Source organism: Pan troglodytes, chromosome 12, assembly GCF_028858775.2.
Source record: "Pan troglodytes isolate AG18354 chromosome 12, NHGRI_mPanTro3-v2.0_pri, whole genome shotgun sequence".
Taxonomy (NCBI): domain Eukaryota; kingdom Metazoa; phylum Chordata; class Mammalia; order Primates; family Hominidae; genus Pan; species Pan troglodytes.
Window position 1 is genome coordinate 98,303,215 of NC_072410.2, and position 19,155 is coordinate 98,322,369.

The window sequence follows — 19,155 nt, forward strand, 5'->3', positions numbered from 1 at the left end:
TCCCTTGAAATCATACAATATTAGTAGCAAGTATATCTTTATCTCATTTTACTAAAAAACTAATTAAGAAACATGTAAGCCCTTTCCTCCTATACAGCTACCATATCACTGTGAAAAAGCAAAATACTATTGCTGCTATTTTGTCATAAAACTCTGAAAAGAGGTGGCTCTAGTGGCCAAAACTGCTTACATCCACAAGTTTTACTATTTTCTTCAACACTAAATCATGACAAAAAGTCACATTACTAAATGCCAATTCTCCTCTCTGAAAAAAGTGGGATATGAATTGATATCCTGCTGCAACTTCTTTTACTTAAAAAGCAAGTAGACCATTTCCTGCAGCTATAGTTGTTGGTGCTTTGATCAGAAGGAAACAAAGAAGCTTTTCTAGGCTATAATGGCTTAAAAAAACAACAGACCAATAACAAAACATAAAACTCTTCTGCTATAGTGATTTTTCAGTGATAAACAGTAACACACCTGCATCAAGCACTAGTATATCCTCTGTACATCAGTGCTTTCATCCAGCTGAAAAACAAAATACTGGCATGGGTACATGACAGTAATTGCTTTTCCAGATGGTATGTCTTTGATAAAGGATTTGTGCCAAAAGCTCATTTTACTTTCTCTGCAAGCATAATATTTGCTATTAACTTTGAAACTGGTTTTACAAGCTTCTCAATAGTAGTGAGTAGACCTGCTTTTTGCTATGAAAAAGATACCTCTGAATGATACAGTAATGTGGACCTCTCTGTCTTAGCAACAACATTCATTAATTTCACACTAAAAAGCATTATTTTTCATTATTTCACACACATTTCATTCTTCATCACCTCTAAAAATTAATTCTTACAGAAAAGGAAACTAAGAAATATTAATTCAATTCTCCCAAGGTAGCATGAGAGTAAAGCTTCTGCTCTTTCCATCATAGCACAGAAAAAAAACTGTAGCAGGGAATATCCATTCCCTTAATATAACTGGCCAAAATTTGCTTTCAAATGTTTTACTGAGTCCAGACAAAACATTTTAAAAAGGTACCATTTCAACTTAATGTAAACTGTAATCCAGGACATATAACTTTGCAAATGTTCTAGGGCCTTAACTTCCCGTCTCAAGTATTGATTTTACTCTTATCCCCCAAAACAACAAAATCCCATATTCTTTAAATCTGAAGTTCAAATGTAAAACTCTTCCAAGCACAAATTTGTGAGATTTTTCACTTTTCTTCATTTTCAAAATGGAAAATGACAAATATGAATAGGGGATATCACTCTGAACATCTGAAAAACAGTGAGGAGATATAAGAAATTGATAAATGGCCAGGTGCAGTGGCTCATGCCTGTAATCCCAGCACTTCGGGAGGCCAAGGTGGGCAGATCACTTGAGGTCAGGAGTTCAAGACCAGCCTGGCCAATATGGTGAAACTCCGTCTCTACTAAAAATACAAAAATTAGCCAGGTGTGGTTGCGCACACCTGTAATCCCAGCTACTGGGGAGGAGGAGAATTGCTTGAACCCAGGAGGCGGAGGTTGCAGTGAGCCAAGATCATGCCACCACACACTCTAGCCTGGGTAACAAAATGAGACTGTCTTAAAAAAAGAAATTGATAAACAAGAAATTCCTAATTTAAAAATTTAAGCAACCTAATTTAGGCTATATGGCACTTTTATACAACCAATTAGCAAATTCAATTGATGAGAACTTCCTATTCCCTAATCTTTACTTTTGTTAAGGTCTGAATATAGAACTTAAGTATATTACTTAGAAAGGGATTCTAGATTTTGACTTGATGTACACAGTCTATGACTGCACATAAATGGCTTCAGATGGGTGTATCTAGTCTTCCTAGCCCAAGAGTAACCATTCTGAATAAAAGACATCTTCAATTTCATTTATAATGAAGTTACAGAATAATTTATATTCTTCCCCATATCTAGACTCATTCTTTACAAAGCTTGGGCATTCCACTAATGTTCCTAAGTGAAAGTAAGAAGAAAAGATATACCTAAAAAAACAAGTAAAATGGCTCTGGTACTAAGACGAACTATATATTTAATCATCATTACTATTTGAGTTCAAACGCCAACAAGAAAACAAAGAAAAGTACAATACATCTACTAATTGCCAGGGACGTTTTAAAACTTATCATCAAAGTAACCTCTTTTTCATCTGCTACTTGATTTGAGATAATTTTTCTTTAGCAAAAATTGCTCAATTACACTAACCCCTTTCAGGAGATAATCCATTTATTGTAGCTGAGGCAGTCTTAGTGATGGCAGCAGCGGCCCATCTAGAGCAGCTACAGTGGGGTAAGTGTAGGAAGGGCTGTGTGCTCCACTGAGCCAGCAGGGGCTGGGAGCAGGCAGAAGGCCCACCCTCCTGGGTGCAGCTGCAACTACCCATCCACCACTGTGGACCCAGACTTCTCTGCACTCTTAGGGACCCAGGAAGGCCCCCCATGCCCCTGCAGGCTCAGAAGTGCCTACTCCCACTGCCTGGTCTCTTCCTGCTCCCAGCGCCTGCTCCAATCTCGGAGCAAAGTTGAGGCCAAGGCCGGGCACTGTTGCAACCCAGCTGGGTGGGTGCCGACGAGCACGGGTGAGAGAGGACAAGGAGAGACTCGATGCTGGCCTGCAGGTGCTCCTCAGCAGGAACAGCCTGGGCACCATGAACAATGGTAGGAGGCAGATAGACTTCTGGGCAGAAAGGGGCAGGTCCCTGGTGAAGCCTCACCTTCAAACCGGAGAAGGCTTGAAGCCTGGGGCCAAGCTGCCAGTCCTGTGGACTGGAATGGAAACTTACAGTGCTTTTTCTGGGCCCACTCATGAACCAATCAGCATGCACTTCAGCCCCTGGGAAGCCCATAAAAACCCTGGATTCAGCCAAATTCGAGGAGAGGATAGGATGACCAGCTGTGGAGAGGAGCTACCCACTCCAGGGTCTCCTCTCTGCTGAAAGCTGAGCACACAATGGAACTACCAGTTGTGGAGAAGAGCTGCCCACTCCAGGGTCTCCTCTCTGCTGAAAGCTGAGGAGAGGATGGGATGACCAGCTGCAGAGAGGAGCTACCCACTCCAACTCCATGGTCTCCTCTCTGCTGAAAGCTGAGCACTCATCGGGACACCCTGGCTGCAGAAAGGAGCTACCTATTGCAAGTCTCCTCTGAGCTGTTCTATCGCTCAATAAAGCTCCTGTTCCCTTTGCTCACCCTCCATTTACCCGTGTACCTTATTCTTCCTGGGTGTGGGACAAGAACTTGGGACATATCAAATGGCAGGATTGAAAAAGTTGTAACACAAACAGGACTGAAACATGCTCCTTGCTTGCCACGTTGTGGGTGAGAAGAGGAGAAAAGAGCTGCAGCCTTCAGGAAGCCCAGACCTAGGAGTTCCTTGAGCCAGGGCAGTGACACCCTCTTTGGAGCTCTGCAGTTCCTGGCATCTCCAAGCTTCTGAGGACCACTGCATTCCCTGGTGCCAGCCAGGGAAGCTGCTTGTGATACACCTAGTCCAGACACAGCTTGCAGGGAGTGAGCGCCCGTGCTGGTGCCTGGAGCTGCCTGCCCCGCCACAGCCAGCGTGCCTGGCTGTGCACAGTGGCCAGACCCCACACTCGCTTGCTCACACACCCCCTGCTGCTCCGCTCACCCTTGGCAGGCATGGGATCCAGGCCAGTAGTGTGAGCTGCACACAGCCTGCCAGGCTGAGTGGGCCCACTGGGCCCAAGCAAAACTCAGGCAAAGGCACCACCAGCCACAGAAGTTTCTGGCTAGTGAAAGGACACCCCAAGGATCCCATGACATTAGGATTCCCAATATCATGAATTCTTATTATTTTTGGAATTTATGCTTTACATAGTCTTCTTCTAAAACAGAACAAAGTTAAGAATCCTAGTAATAAGTGATACATATTTACATTTTTCTCAGGTTTTACTTTCTCTATATTCTAGCAAAATATTACTTTACAAAACTCTGTAACATATTCAGAGAAATCAACAAACTCTGACCTGTCCCCTAAAATACTTAGCATACTTTCTGCCTATTTGGAAAAATATAATTAAAATAAAAAATATTTTGTTTTTAAATAAACACCTAACTCACTCTACCTGTTTGGAATTCATGTGAAAACAGAACTATTTTTGTTTTTGCTTTCTGTTGACATTATATATCTTTTTTGTTTTATTTGTCTTATGTAGTCTTTCAAGTGGGGATCCACCCCATGTTTTGGAAGTGTCACCTGATTCTTTAGTTAAATATCTTGGTTTTCTGGCCCAAGTAATTCATTAGATCCCAAAGGTCCTACAGGGACAGCTTATGGGGAGTAACAGTGACACATACTGGTGAATAGAAAATCCTTAACAATAAATTTAGGAGGAAAGGCAAGAAAGGTTTCAAACCATCTAAAGGATGATCAGTAAGGTCTCTGACATCTTGCAGGTGGACTCAGAGTGCTGCATTCAGTTGCTTTTCTCAGGGGTCATAATGTAAATAAAATAATTATTAAATTGACATTTATTTATTCCAGTTGTTCTAATATAGTTACTGAGACTTAATCTACACTTAATTTATCTCTTATAATTGACATGCTTTCCTACTTTTAATAAATATATCCCTTTAAAATCTTGTCTACAGCCATACCACCCTGAACACACCTGATCTCAAAAGCAAAGCACAGTCGGGCCTGGTTAGTACTTGGTTGTGAGACCACATTGGAATACTGAGTACTGCAGGCTTTTGGAAAAAAAATCTGGATCTTTTCTCGGTTGGTTTCTTTGGGAGTACAGTGGGAAAGGAGGGAAGTGAACTCTTCTCTAAGAGCTAAGCATTCTAACATATAAGTACTTTTAAACTCACCAAACCTATATCTAGAAATCAACACTACAAAATGACTACTAAGGAGTCAAAACTAAAGTAAAATTGTGTCTCAAATACCTCAGAATAAGTAGAAATTCTAAATGTTGGTAACTTCTTTTGGAAGCAAAGTTGCCTACTGCATGATCTTGCTTGATGGTCCTTGATTTTATCATCAGAGTCAGTTCCAGTTACATTGCCATTAGTATGGATAGATCTAAAGCAGGAGAGAGAAGACACAATTGGGCCATTGAAAACATTACAGATTTTGGGTAGTGTGACACACCACTGTTTGTAAGCATACAAAGATTCTTACACAGATGCTTTAGTTATTCAAGAAATGTCAATTCTCATTCTTGTCACTACTAACAAGTTTTTAAAAATTAATTTAAATATTAAAGGTATAATAGATAAATATATCAAGTTGACAAAAGGTAGTTGCTGGCTTTTTTAAAAGCTCAGATCCCCAAAGGAGGCATGAAATCAATTGGGGCTTGCCTTGGTATTCCAGGGGAGTTGCTGAAGTCACCCCAAAAGCAGTAGCCTGAGTATCCAGTTTCAGGTAAAGTGGAACAGTAAAAGGAAACAGGGTTCCTAGCAGAAGAACTCTGTAATAAAGAAGCACCTGATATCATGGCTATTATTCCGTCCTAGGCCACTGGAAGTGGGATATTACAAATTAGATGTTACTAAATTAATGGTACATGCTTGTAATCCCAGCACTTTGGGAGGCCAAGGTGGGCAGATTGCTTGAGCTCAGGAGTTCAAGACCAGCCTGGGCAACATGACAAAACTCTGTTTCTACAAAAATTACAAAAATTAGCTGGGCTTGGTGGCATCCACCTATAGTCCCAGCTACTCGGGAGGCTGAGGTAGGAGAATGGCTTGAGCCCAAGAGGTTGAGGCTGCAGTGAGCCAGGATCATGCCACTGTACTCCAACCTGGGTGAAAGAGTGAGATCTTGTCTCAAAAAAAAAAAGAGAGAGATTTACTGGCTTTTGCTATTTAAGGCCAAACTAATTTAGGCTTTACCACCCAGGGTTAAGCTTTTTACTAACATTTTCTTTACAGTCACAAAGACAGGCAGTGGATCAGGCTCCAGAGACGGTCATTATACCACGGGTCAGAAATGTGGGGCTAGTTACTTCTACCTGTGACTCCTACGCCTATCACTCTTGGGCTTTATTCAAAACACAAGCCATTCTGGCCAACTACCCTCTGTCCTATTTACATGCCCCCAGTTATGCTTTCTCATCTACTCCATTTGGTCTCCCACTGCTGCCCTTGCTTCTAACCTTTTCCACAAGGACCTCTGGAAATCCCTCTTATGTAAGTAAAACAAATCATCTCTACATTCTCATCACTGAGAATGATGACCAACTCTGACCACTCACTGGCCAACTCTCATCACTGACCATCACTGACCAACTCTTTCAACCACTGGGCTAAATCTGGCTTTCGAAAATAATGCTTTAGAGCGAAGGATAAGGCAGCAGAGACAAAATTCTCCAGATTGACACTTCCAGACCCTCCCAAGCAATTTCCTTCCTTCCCTGTGATGTCCCATCTGGCTGTATAACCCTCTTCTTCAATTTGTCATTCAATATCTCACTCTATTTTTTCTAACCTGAGTCCAGACTCATTCCCTTGGATGCACTCTACCTGCTCTTTCTCCATTCTAGTCGCTTGTTAGCTCCAGTTTCAAAATCTTGGTTATCTCCCCAACTATAAATCCACATAGTATGCTATTTCTTGCTTCAGCTTCACCACCCTCAAACTCCTAATCCAATCGCCTGCTAGAGAAAAATCACACAACCATGTGAATTGATCCTGCTATAAAATTATGGTCTCAAAATTCAGCTAGACTCCGAATGCTGTGCAGCAACCCTTAATGCACCATTAATCAGGTCCTTCTCCCATAATTGACACTGCCTTTTTTCCCAAACTTTTGCCACTCTACCTCTTCCAGCCCTACTAGGGGTGGAATGGAATCGAGGTTTCTTCATGTTTTCCTTACCCATTTGTGTAAATTGTTTATATTGTGAAAATACAGATTGAGTATCCCTTATCCAAAATGCTTGGGACCAGAAGTGTTTCAGACTGCAGATTCTTTTGGATTTGGGGATATTTGCATTACACTTACTAGTTGAGAATGTGAAATCCAAAAATCTGAAATTCAAAATGCTCCTTTGAGCTCATGTCAGCATTCAAAAAGTTTTGTAATGTGAAGCATTTCAGATTTCAGATTTTCAAATTTGGGTTGCTCAACCTGTACTATTTCTCTTGCTTACTTTTAACATGTTCTCAGTCTTATCACTGGCCCTTAATACAGAAGTTTTTATTTTCAGGTGGATGGATTTGCCCATCATTGACTTTTTCATATCTTTTATTATTTCTCTGCTTTGAAATTTCTCCCCCTTTAATAATAGTAGATAATGCTCTGATTTTCATTTTTCTATGGACTAATCTTCTCAATACTTCATTTCATATAATGTATACAGTGAGGTTTGGCTCTAAACTGACCTGCATTTCAAATTACCAACCAGTTTTTCCTAGCAACATTAAGGTATTCTCATCATCCCTTGGTTTACAAAGTTTCTTCTTTTATACTTCATTTGTTTGCCCATAAGGCTGGTCTCTGAGCTATAATCTATTTAAGTAACTATTGTTTCTTTGTAGGTTTTAATTTGTGATAAGAATATTCTTGGTATTTTCATCTATTTTTTTCTGACAATAAACACATCTTATCAGATTCCAAGGGTATTCCTGGTGATTTCATGAGTAAGAAATGGCTGCCTTGCCCACTCCAAGTACTGTGTATTTCTGTTATAGTTTTTACCTATACAAAGTGCTCCTTTCTACTTTGAGTGAACATCCATACTACTACTGCTTCTAAAACCAAAACCTTCCTAATTGTGCTAGAAAGCTACCTTTTTACATATTTCTCTATCTGGAGCCAGATTCATGAAACCTTGTCCTTCACAATTTTCCAAACTTTGTATTCACTCTCTCATTGGTGAAAGCTGGCTTATGTAAAATAAAAGCATCTCACATCCAATTTTTGTTTCATAGACTAACATTTTTTATCGCTCTGAAGAATTTTTCAGATCTTCCTATCTTTCAATATCTACATAGTTATGTCTATTGGTTTTCATTTTTTGAATACATGCTATATTCATGATTTAAAAATCAAAATGATATAAAAGGAAACCTATATCGAAGAAGTCTCATTCCCACATCATCCACATGCAGGTCATTTTGCCCTTGCTTACTGTAGGTTACCACTTTTATTAGTTTCTTGTATATTCTTCCAGCAATGCTTTACACAAAGACATTTACCTACAAATACAGTCTTATTCCTCCTGCCTTCTTACAAAAAATGTTCAGTTTTGCATCTTACTTTTTATTCAGCAGTATGTCCTGGATATCCAAGTTAGGAAATGTTTCTTTATTGCTTTTACAGCTCTACAATATTCCATTGCATAAATATATACTAGTTTGTGTAACGAATCCCCTATTTTCCAAAAATTAGATTTTATGAATTTAAGTCTTATTTCTGACAATAATTTAGTTCAAAAGCAACAACAACTACACAAACCAAACAGCACAGAAACCTCTGTGGTGTGATTTCACAAATTTGTATTCTATTAATAAATATGAGCTTCCTTGTACGTCATTTTATCTTTTATCTCAAGTTTACTCTATGATCCTATCTAAAAACTCAACAACCATTATGCTCATAAACTTGCAAAATCTTAAAGCTGCCCAATCTCACTGAGGGTTTCAATGGGCCTGCAAAAGGTAAAACACATTCTACAAGAGACACAGTCAAGAATGTTCCATTCTACTTATTGGAATCAGGAAAGGCTTCATGGAGGAAATAGCCTGGGTTCAATCCTAAAAGACGAAGTGATCAAGACGCAGATGAGGGAAAAGGGAAAACATTAAAGGAGGATCAGCATAAACAGAATTTTTAAATTGTCAAGCACTCTAAGTAGTTCCATTTCTGCTTAGAATGCAGAAAGCCACCAAAGAATGTCATTTCCACCCTAATGAGAAAAAAAAAATCATATCCATAGAATCAAAACTTCTCTTGGTCTAACAAAGAGTGGAAGTCACAAGGCAACCAAGTAAATTTAAGAAAATTCCAAGTACATTTTATTCCTCTCCTTGGAGGGATAACTCCTCCAAGGAAAGACTACACACAAACTGTCTGACCTCTGGCAGGTCACAGAAAAAGAAGTGGCCACTATACAACAGTATAAGAAAAAATCAGCTAAAATTTTAACAAATTCTTAAAGACCAAGTGTAACCTATTATGTCAGTTTAGAATAGCTGGGGACCCCAGACATAAGGAAAGTTCTCTCAGTTGCAAGATTTTCCACGTGCCTTGACCAGGTGCTCACAAGAAAGATTAGTATAATAGTAGGCCAGGAAACCAGAGAGAGCCCTCATCATCAGGGGAAGTGTGCAGGAGGTGTCTAGGACAAGGCTGAAGCCTGATTCCCCAACTGTTCTCCAACACAGAAAAAAAGCCTCAAGCCACTAGGAGAAGAACAGAAAATCCTCTAACCAAAGGTCCTGGCAAAAATCCATTGCTTCAGGGCAGAATGGAAGCAAAATGCCTCTGCCTCTGGGGAACAGATAGACAAACACTCTCAGTTATGTTACAGGGAAAGATACAATGTTGCTAGGAGAGGGGTAGAGGCAAAAGAACCTCTGCCACGGTGGTGGAGTACAGAGCAGGAAAAAGAGTTAGGCAACGAATCCTGCACCAATACCAAAGAAACTTCTACCACCACTAGGGGAAAAGAAGGATATTCCTGTCCATGACCTACCACAAAACATGGAAGAAAGGGCAGGCCACAAGAAAGAGAAAGCAGGAATGCTGAGGCTGAGAGAGCCCAGTTGATGCCCAGGACAAATGGCCTGAATACAATTGAGTCTGAACCAGAACAAAAGAGAAGCCTGCTCTGCACCACAAGCATGGCACTGAATAACAAACAACAGGCTATCACTGGGAAAGAGGCAACAACATAAGGAGAAATATTGGTACTTCTATGCACAGATGTGCAAAGACTGTTGGAAGATGAGGATGGTACAGGAACACAGAGAAAAATCTTGTAGAGCGACATGCCATTCTCTAAACACAAGGGACCAGCAGCCAACTGCTGGAGAAATATGAAGCTTGTGGTGCACTGAGAGGGTAATGACGGTGACAAAACCCAAAATCAGCTCAACTCTTGATTACACTGATTCAGCCTCCAACACAAACAACCTGACAGAGGCAGCAGCAAAAGAGGATCACCTTAGTCTCGTCCTTTTAGCAGAGAGATGGAAACTTTAAAAAGTAAAATATGAAAGCTAAAAACAAAAAGAAAAAGATATCAGAGGTGAAAAATTATTTTTCTAACTGCACTACCCCAGTCTGATTCAACTTTTATGTAACAAAGTTGCGAGTTGTTTTTCAGTTGCCATGGACCCCCAGGTTGAATGTCACATAACCTGAGCATGCCCAGATAAACCAAGCATGCAACCACAAGTGGAACCTAAGTGCTCAGACTAAGGAACAGGGACTGAATTAAGAAGCAGACAGCATACAGCAGGATTCAGGATCCAATGAGATCAAGCCCTGGCATTACCCCAAGACAGGATCCAATCAGATCACACCTCTAGGTATCACCTCATCGCAAGATCCAATTAGATCATGCTTCATTACTCTCTGACTATAAAACATGCCCCAGCTCAGGAGACAGATTTGAGCCACTCTCCTGTCTCCTAATTTGGTGGCCTTGCAATAAACTTTTCCCTCTACAAAAACCTGATGCTTCGGTGTTTCGCTTTTGATATTGTTTGACTGTGTCCCCACCCAAATCTCAACTTGAATTCTATCTCCCAGAATTCCCCCATGTTGTGGGAGGGACCCAGGGGGAAGTAATTGAATTATGGGGGCCAGTCTTTCCTGTGCTACTCTCGTGATAGTGAATAAGTCTCATGAGATCTGATGGGTTTTATCAGGGGTTTCCACTTTTGCTTCTTCCTTATTTTCTCTTGCCACCACCATTTCAGAAGTGCCTTTCACCTCCCGCCATGATTCTGGGGCCTCCCCAGCCATGTGGAACTGTAAGTCCAATTAAATCTCTTTTTCTTCCCAGTCTCGGGTATGTCTTTATCAGCAGCATGAAAATGAACTAATACAGTTTTCCGTTGCACACAGGCAAACAAACTTAGTTAAGTTCAGCAGCACTTTGACTGGCTCAACAGTAGCCTGGACAGGGATGAAGAAAGAACTAGTGAACTTGCATACAGGTCAATAAAAATAATCCAGAATGAAACCAAAGTTAAAAAGAGTGGGGGGAAAATACAGTTTGGAGTATTCAAGAGCTGTGGAATTATATCAGAATGTCTATTACTCCCAGGAGAAGAAAAAAAAATAATGGAGACAAAAAATATGGAAGAGATCATGGCCAAGAATTTTCCCAAAATGAACCCAAGGGTTCATTTTGGGAAATGAACCAGAGATCCAAAAAATCCCAAGGAACCCTTCATAATAAACACCAAAAGCACACACACCAAACATACATGGATATATCATAGTCAAATTGCTGAAAATGAAGATAAAAATCGCAAAGTTAGAGAGAGAAAAAAATATCACAAAGAACAAAGATTAAAATGACAGAAGACTTCTTATCAGGAAAGTATGCAAGCCAAAAGAGAATGGAGTATATACCTTTCAAGGATTGAAAGAAAAAAAAGCTGAACATAGAATTCAGTTCTATGTATAGAATTCAATAACCAGAAAAAATACTTTTCAAAAATAAAGGGCTTTTTTTGAACTAATAATATCTGAGATAATTCACTCCCTGCAGACACAAAATATATTAAAGGCAGTTCTTCAGGCAGAAGTATAGTACCAGGTAAAAATCTGGATCTACCAAAAAAGGGGGAAAGGAGGGGAGAAGGAGGAAGAAGAAGAAGAGGAAGAAGAGGAGGAGGAGCAAGAGGAGGAGGGGGAGGGGGTAGCAAAGACGAAGAGCATTGGAAGATAAATATAAAAGACTACTTTTTCTTACTTAGTTCACCGTAGGTTATTCACCAACTAAAGCAAAAATTAATAAGACTGCATTGTAGGGTTAGTAACATATAGAAGTAAAATGTGTAACAACATGGCATAAAAAGGGGAGATACAAAATTGAAGTACAGTGCTGTAAAGTTATTATATGACATATAAAGTGGCATAATATTATTTAAAGGAAGAATGTGATAAGTTAAAGATATATCTTTTAAACTCTAGAGTAGCAGTTCTCAACCAAGGGCAATTCCCGCCCCCAACCCACCATTGCTACCCCCATGAAAACATTTAGCAAAGTCTGAAGGCATTTTTGGTTGTCACAATTGGGAATGGGGAGTGGTTGCTACTCTCATCTAGTAGGTAGACACCAAGGATGCTGCTAAAAATCCTGCAATACATACAGGATAGCCACCCCCCCCCCCAACCCAACAACAACAATGAATTATCTGGCCCAAAATATCAATAGTATCAAGGTTTAGGAACAATGGCCTAGAGCAAGCACTAGGTAAATAAGTAGCTAAGAGTAGAGATAAAGTGGAATCATGGAAAATGATTAATTCAATACAAGGCAAGAAAAGAAGAAAAAATTTCTGGTTCTAGGTCTTTGAGGAATCGCCACACTGTCTTCCACAATGGTTGAACTAATGCACATTCTGACCAACAGCATAAAAGTGTTCCTATTAATCCACAGTCTCACCACCATCTGTTGTTTCTTGACTTTTTAATAATAGCCATCCTGACTGGCATGAGATGGTATCTCATTGTGATTCTGATTTGCATTTCTCTAATGACCAGTGATGTTGAGCTTTTTTCCATACGTTTGTTGGCCACATAAATGTCTTCTTTTGAGAAGTGTCTGTTCATGTCCTTTGCCCACTTTTTAATGGGGTTGCCTTTTTCTTATAAATTTGACCCAGCAATGCCATTACTGGGGATATACCCAAAGGAATATAAATCATTCTACCATAAACATGCAAGCATATGTTCACTGTAGCACTATTCACAATAGCAAAGATGTGGAATCATCCCAAATGCCCATCAATGATAGACTAAAGAAAATGTGGTACATATACACCATGGAATACTATGCAGCCATGAAACAGAATGAGATCATGTCTTTTGCAGGTACATGGATGGCGCTGGAAGCCATTATCCTCAGCAACTAACGCAAGAACAGAAAACCAAACACCGCATGTTCTCACTTGTAATTGGGATCTGAACATATGAGAACACATGGACATAGGGAGGGGAATACACACTGGAGCCTGTCAGGGGGGCGGGGGAAGAGAGAGTATCAGAATAAATAGCTAATGCATGTTGGGCTTAACACCTAGGTGATGGGTTGATAGGTGCAGCAAACCACCATGGAACATGTTTACCTGTGTAACAAACCTGCAGATCTGGCACATGTATCCTGGAACTGAAAATAAAATAAAGAGGAAAAAATAAACAAAAAAGGCCCAAAATACAGAAGACTAGCAAGATGGTACGTTTAAATCCAAACATCAATAATTAAGTAGAAATAATCTAAGCATACTAATTAAAAGAATAAATTATGAGATCAAATGTTTAAAACAAGATCCAACTACATCCTATCTACAAGATACCCACTTTAAATACGAAGAGAAAAGTTAAGTAAAAAGGATAGAATAGAAAGGAAAGACAGAACTGATACAATATCTGACAAAACAAACCTCAGAACAAGAAATATTTCCAGTAATAAAATGGAACACTATATAATTACAAAGAATCAATTCATTAAGAAGACATAGCAATCCTAAATGTGTTACTATCTAACAATACAACTTCAAATTAAATGAAACAAAAACTGACAGGACTGTAAAGAGAAATAGGCAAATCCACAATTACAGTTATCGATATGAATACTCCTGTTATTAATCAATAGAACAAGAAGACGGAAAATAACTAAGATACAGAAGACCTGAAAACATTACCAACTAACTTGATCAAATTGGACATTTACAGAACACTCTACACGAGCAAAAACTATGTTCTTTTCAGGAGCACATGGAATATTCACCAACATGGACCGTATTCTGGCCCGTAAAACAAACTTTAAGATATTTAAAATACTTAAAATCAAATAATGTATTTTTTCTGGCCAAAATGGAATTAAATTAAAATTAATAACTCAAAGATAGATTAAGAATACCAAACAGTTGGAAATTAAACAACATGTTTCTAAAATACTCCATGGGTGAAACAAAAAAGTAAGGAAAATTAGAAAATACTTTTAATTGAGTGAAAATTAAAAGAGAAAATATCAACGTTTGTGGGGAGGGCCTTTTCCTCTCGGAAGTCCCCTCTCTCTCACTAGAGAGAGAGCTGTTTTCCTTTCTTTTTCTTTCTCTTTCTCTTGCCTATTAAACCTCCGCTCCTAAACTCCTCGTGTGTGTCTGTGTCCTAAATTTTCCTGGTGTGAGATGACGAACTCGGGGTATTTACCCCAGACAACGTGGCCGCTTCATATTGGGAACCTCGTCTGGGATACCAAGGTACAACATTCATCAAAACGGTAAGTAGAGAAGCGGACTCCAATCCTGTCCTTTCATTTTGGGGCTCTCAGCCTCCATTTTAGAGCCAAATCAAATCAGTAACAGGCATCCGTCAGCCAATTAAAAACACAGCGTGGTTGCCATTCTTAAAGACTCGGATGTGTGACTTACTAGGGAGAACATCGAGAATCCCCCAGCACCAACATGTTGCTGGCTATGTTGGCCATGTTTGAACCAGCTTCCTTTCACGGAGGATTCAGCTGTCGTGTGAGGCTGGAAGAGGTTCTGGAGCAACTGAGGATTTCTGGCTGGGGCTACCCCCTGGTATTATTCAAAGGTTTCTGGACTGACCTCAGCATCCAACTGCCCAAAGGGGTGTTAGCAAAAGGATCTCCAACTTTTCTATCGTAATTTCCTCCTTTCCTATCCACGATTGCCGTATCTCCTGTCCTCTTTTCCTCTCCGAAGTCCCCTCTCTCTCATTAGAGAGAGAGCTGTTTTCCTTTCTCTTTCTCTTGCCTATTAAACCTCTGCTCCTGAAAAAACAAAAAACAACAACAAAAAACAAAAACAAACAAAAAATCAGGGATACTACTAAAGTAGTTTTTAGAAACTTACAGCATGAAACGCTTACATTACAAAACAAGTAAGGTCTTGAATCAATAATTTAAGCCTCCACCTTAAAGGAAGTAGAAAAAGGAGTAAATTAAATACAAAGCAATTTGAAGAAAAAAATTGAAAACAAAACATAGAGGTATCTATGAAACACAAATCTAATTCTTTGAAAAGTTCAATGAAACTAAATAAATTTCTAACCAGAGTGATCAAAAAAAGAGAGAAGCCACAAATTACCTACATTGGTAATGAAAAGGAGACATCACTAGAGATTTTATAGCTATTAAAGGGATAATTAGGAAATATTCTGAACAATTTTATGGCAATAAACTCCACAACTTAGATAAAATGTACCAATTCCTTAACTCATAATTTAAAACCTTCTCAAGAAAACAGTTCCATGACAAAGGCTCCCTTGGTGAATTCTACTAAACATTTAATGAAGAAATCATAGCAATATTACAAAAACTCTTCCAGAAACAAGAAGAAAACATTTCTCAATTCATTTTATGAGAATATAGTATTGACCCTAATACAAAAATCAGACCAAAACAAACTACAAGAAAACTACAGACCATCATACTTTGATGAACATAGATGGAAAATATCTTAACCAAATGAATCTAGCCAATATACTGAAAGAAATATATATCATAGCCAAATGCCATTTATCCCAAAAATGCAATGTTGGTTCAACATATGAAAGAAAATCCATCAATGTAATACACCACATCAACAGACTGAAAAATAAATGATCATCTTAATTAATGGGGAAAAAAACGGCATTTGGGCTGGGCACAGTGGCTCACACCTGTAATCCCTGCACTTTGGGAGGCTGAGTGGGCAGATCACTTGAGGTCAGGAATTTGGGACCAGCCTGGCCAACAAGGTGAAACCCCGTCTCTACTAAAAATACAAAAATTAGCTGGGTGTAGTGGCGCACACCTGTAATCCCAGCTACTCGGGAGGCTGAGGCAGGAGAATCACTTGAACTTGGGAGGTGGAGGCTGCAGTAAGCCAAGATCGCCCACTGCACTCCAGCCTGGGCGACAGAGTGAGACCCTGCCTCAAAAAAAAAAAAAAAAAAAAGAAGGCATTTGAAAAACGTCCACATCATTCATGATTCAAAACTCTCAGAAAACTAGAAACAGAAGAGAACATCCTCAACCTACGTATCTATAACAAATCTATAGCTAACATTATACATAATCACAAAAGATTAAACGTTGTCTCCTAAGATGACGAATGAGACATGAACGTCTGCTCTCACCACTCCTATTCAACAATGTACTATATTGTACTACACTGTCACTACAGTGATGCAAGAAGGAATAAAAGCCAGAAGATGGATTTTAAAAGGGGAAACAAAACTGTTTTTTTCCACAAATGACAAGATTGTCTATACAGAAAATCCCAAAGGATTAATCTACTGAATTTAGCTAATAAATTTCTACTATTAAAACTACTAAATGAATTGAGCAAAATTGCAGAAGACAAGGTCAACACACAAAATTACATTGTACTTCTAGTGGTAGTAACGAATAATTAGAAATAAATTCACAAAATAGTAGCAATTGTATAAACATTAAAAAGAGATAGAATATAACAAAATAAATGCAAGATTTTTGTGCTCAAAAATATAAAGCACAGGCCAGGAGCGGTGGCTCACGCCTTTAATCCCAGCACTTTGGGAGGCCAAGGCAGGCAGATGACGAGGTCAGGAGATCAAGACCATCCTGGCTAACATAGTGAAACCCCGTCTCTACTAAAAATACAAAAAATTAGCTGGGTGTGGTGGCACATGCCTGTAGTCCCAGCTACTCGGGAGCTGAGGCAGGAGAATTGCTTGAACCTAGGAGGCAGACGTTGCAGTGAGCTGAGATCATGCCATTGCACTCCAGCCTGGACAACAGAGCGAGACTCCATCTCAAAAAAAAAAAAAATATATATATATATATAATATATATATAAAATATATATGAAGCACAGTGAGAAATCAAAGACCTCAATAATTGGTGATACATTATTTTCAAATATCAGATTAATCAATATTGTTAAGATGTCAATTTTCCCCCAAATTAATGTAAATCCAATTAAAATCCCAGCAGGCTTTTAAAAAAAACTGACAAGCTGATTCTAAAATTTTATGAAAATGCAAAGAAACCAGAATAGTCAAAACACTTTTCAAAAAGAAGAACAAAGTTGGAAGACTTAGATTCACTGATTTCAAGACTTTCTATAAAGCTACAGCAATTAAGACATTGTGATTCTGCCATAAGGATAAACACAAAGATAATGGAATAGAAGGGATAGTCCAGAAATAAATCTACATATTATGGTCAACTGATTTCAAACAAAAGTACCAGGGTAGCTCAATAGAAAGAGAACTGTCTTGCAACAAATGGTGCAGGAACAATTGGCAGTCCATATGCCAAAACAAAAACAAAAACAAAAACAAAACCCTCAACCCACACCTCATGTCTTACACAAAAATTAATAGACCTAAATAGAAAAAATTCAAAACTATACAACCTAGGAAAACATAGAAGAAAACCTTTGGGATTGCAGGTTAGCCCAGGGGTTGGTAAACTTATCCTGCAGAGGGCCAAACAGTCTCTGCTGAAACTACCCAACTCTGCCATTGTAGCATGAAAGCAGCCATAGACAATACATAAGCAAATGTTCACAGCTATATTCAAATAACATTTTATTTACAAAAACAAGTAGTGGGCTGAATTAGGTCGTTAGTTTGCCAACCTCTCACTGACAGAGAGTTTTTATATATGATGCTTAAAAACACAAACGATAAAAGAAAAAAAAATAACTTTATTAAAATTTTAAACTTTTGCTGTTCAAAAGATAGTGTTATAAAAATGTAAAGACGAACCACAAATTTGGAGAAAATATTTGCAAAACAAACATCTGATGAAGGACTTGTTTTCAGGACATAAAGAACTCTTCAACACAATAATTTAAAAAAATTCAATAAAAATAATGGGCAGAATATTTGGACAATGCAAAAATGATAACTCTTAACAAGCAGTCTAGAGACATGGTACATATGTTTAACCTTTCCTACTGGTCTTTATGCTGTCTGAAACAGAACCAATCTTGCCTGGATAGAGCATCCAGTGTTCTGCCTTACAAAAAAAAGACAACCACAAATGAAAACTATCAGAGCTTTTTTTTTTTTTTGAGACAAAGTCTTCCTCTGTCACCCAGGATGGAGTGCAGTGGCACAATCTCAGCTCACTGCAACCTCCGCCTCCCAGGTTCAAGCGATTCTCCTTCCTCAGCCTCCCAAGTAGCTGGGATTACATGCCTAGCTAATTTTTGTATTTTTAGTAAAGATGGGGTTTCATCTTGGTGGCCAGGCTGGTCTCAAACTCCTGACCTCAAGTGATCCACCCGCCTTGGCCTCCCAAAGTGCTGGGATTTCAGGCATGAACCACTGCACCCAGCCTATCAGAGCATTTTTAAAGTTAGGTAATACAAATACTTGGTACAAAAAGGAAACTGTACAAAACAAGTGATGGTGAACAGGAATTTCCCTCCAATCATCCAGCTCCCTTCCCTTGTTTACTAGGCATTCATAGATATTCTATACATATAAAAGCAAACAAAAACAACAGTGGCATATCTGATATGGTTTGGCTGTGTCCCCACCCAAATCTCATCTTGAATTCCCATGTGCTGTTAAAAGGACCTGAAGGGAGGTAACTGAATCATAGGGGCAGGTCTTTTCCCATACTGTTCTCATGGTAGTGAATAAATCTCTCGAGATCTGATGGTTTCATAAGGGGGAGTTTCCCAGCACTAGCTCTCTCTCAACCTGCTGCCATCCATGTAAGATGTGACTCACTCCTCCTCCCCTTCTGCCATAATTGCGAGGCCTCCCCAGCCACGTGGAAATGTAAGTCCATTAAACCTCTTTCTTTTGTAAATTGCCCTGTCTTGGGTATGTCTTTATCAGCAGCGTGAAAATAGACTAATATGGTAAGTTGGTTCTGGGAGTGGGGGGTGCTGCTGAAAAGATACCTAAAAATATGGAAGCAGCCTTGGAACTGGGTAACAGGCAGAGGCTGGAATGGTTTGAAGTGCTC

The 19,155-nt window shown here is 39.1% G+C and overlaps 1 protein-coding gene across 5 annotated transcripts in view; it reads right to left on the bottom strand.

Annotated features, from left to right (window-relative positions):
- Window positions 1-19,155, bottom strand: part of NCOA1 (nuclear receptor coactivator 1) — a 278,981-nt gene that overhangs the window by 201,157 nt on the left and 58,669 nt on the right. Inside the window, exons 1-2 of one of the 5 annotated variants that reach the window (XM_063789221.1) lie at window positions 13,301-13,565; window positions 4,931-5,066 (exon numbers count right to left, since the gene is read on the bottom strand). The exons of 3 other annotated variants lie outside the window; for them this stretch is intronic. The gene's annotated coding sequence lies outside the window, so the exon portion shown is untranslated. Of the gene's footprint in view, window positions 1-4,930; window positions 5,067-13,300; window positions 13,566-19,155 lie in introns of those variants that run through there. One more of the 5 variants, XM_063789220.1, reaches the window with a different exon arrangement.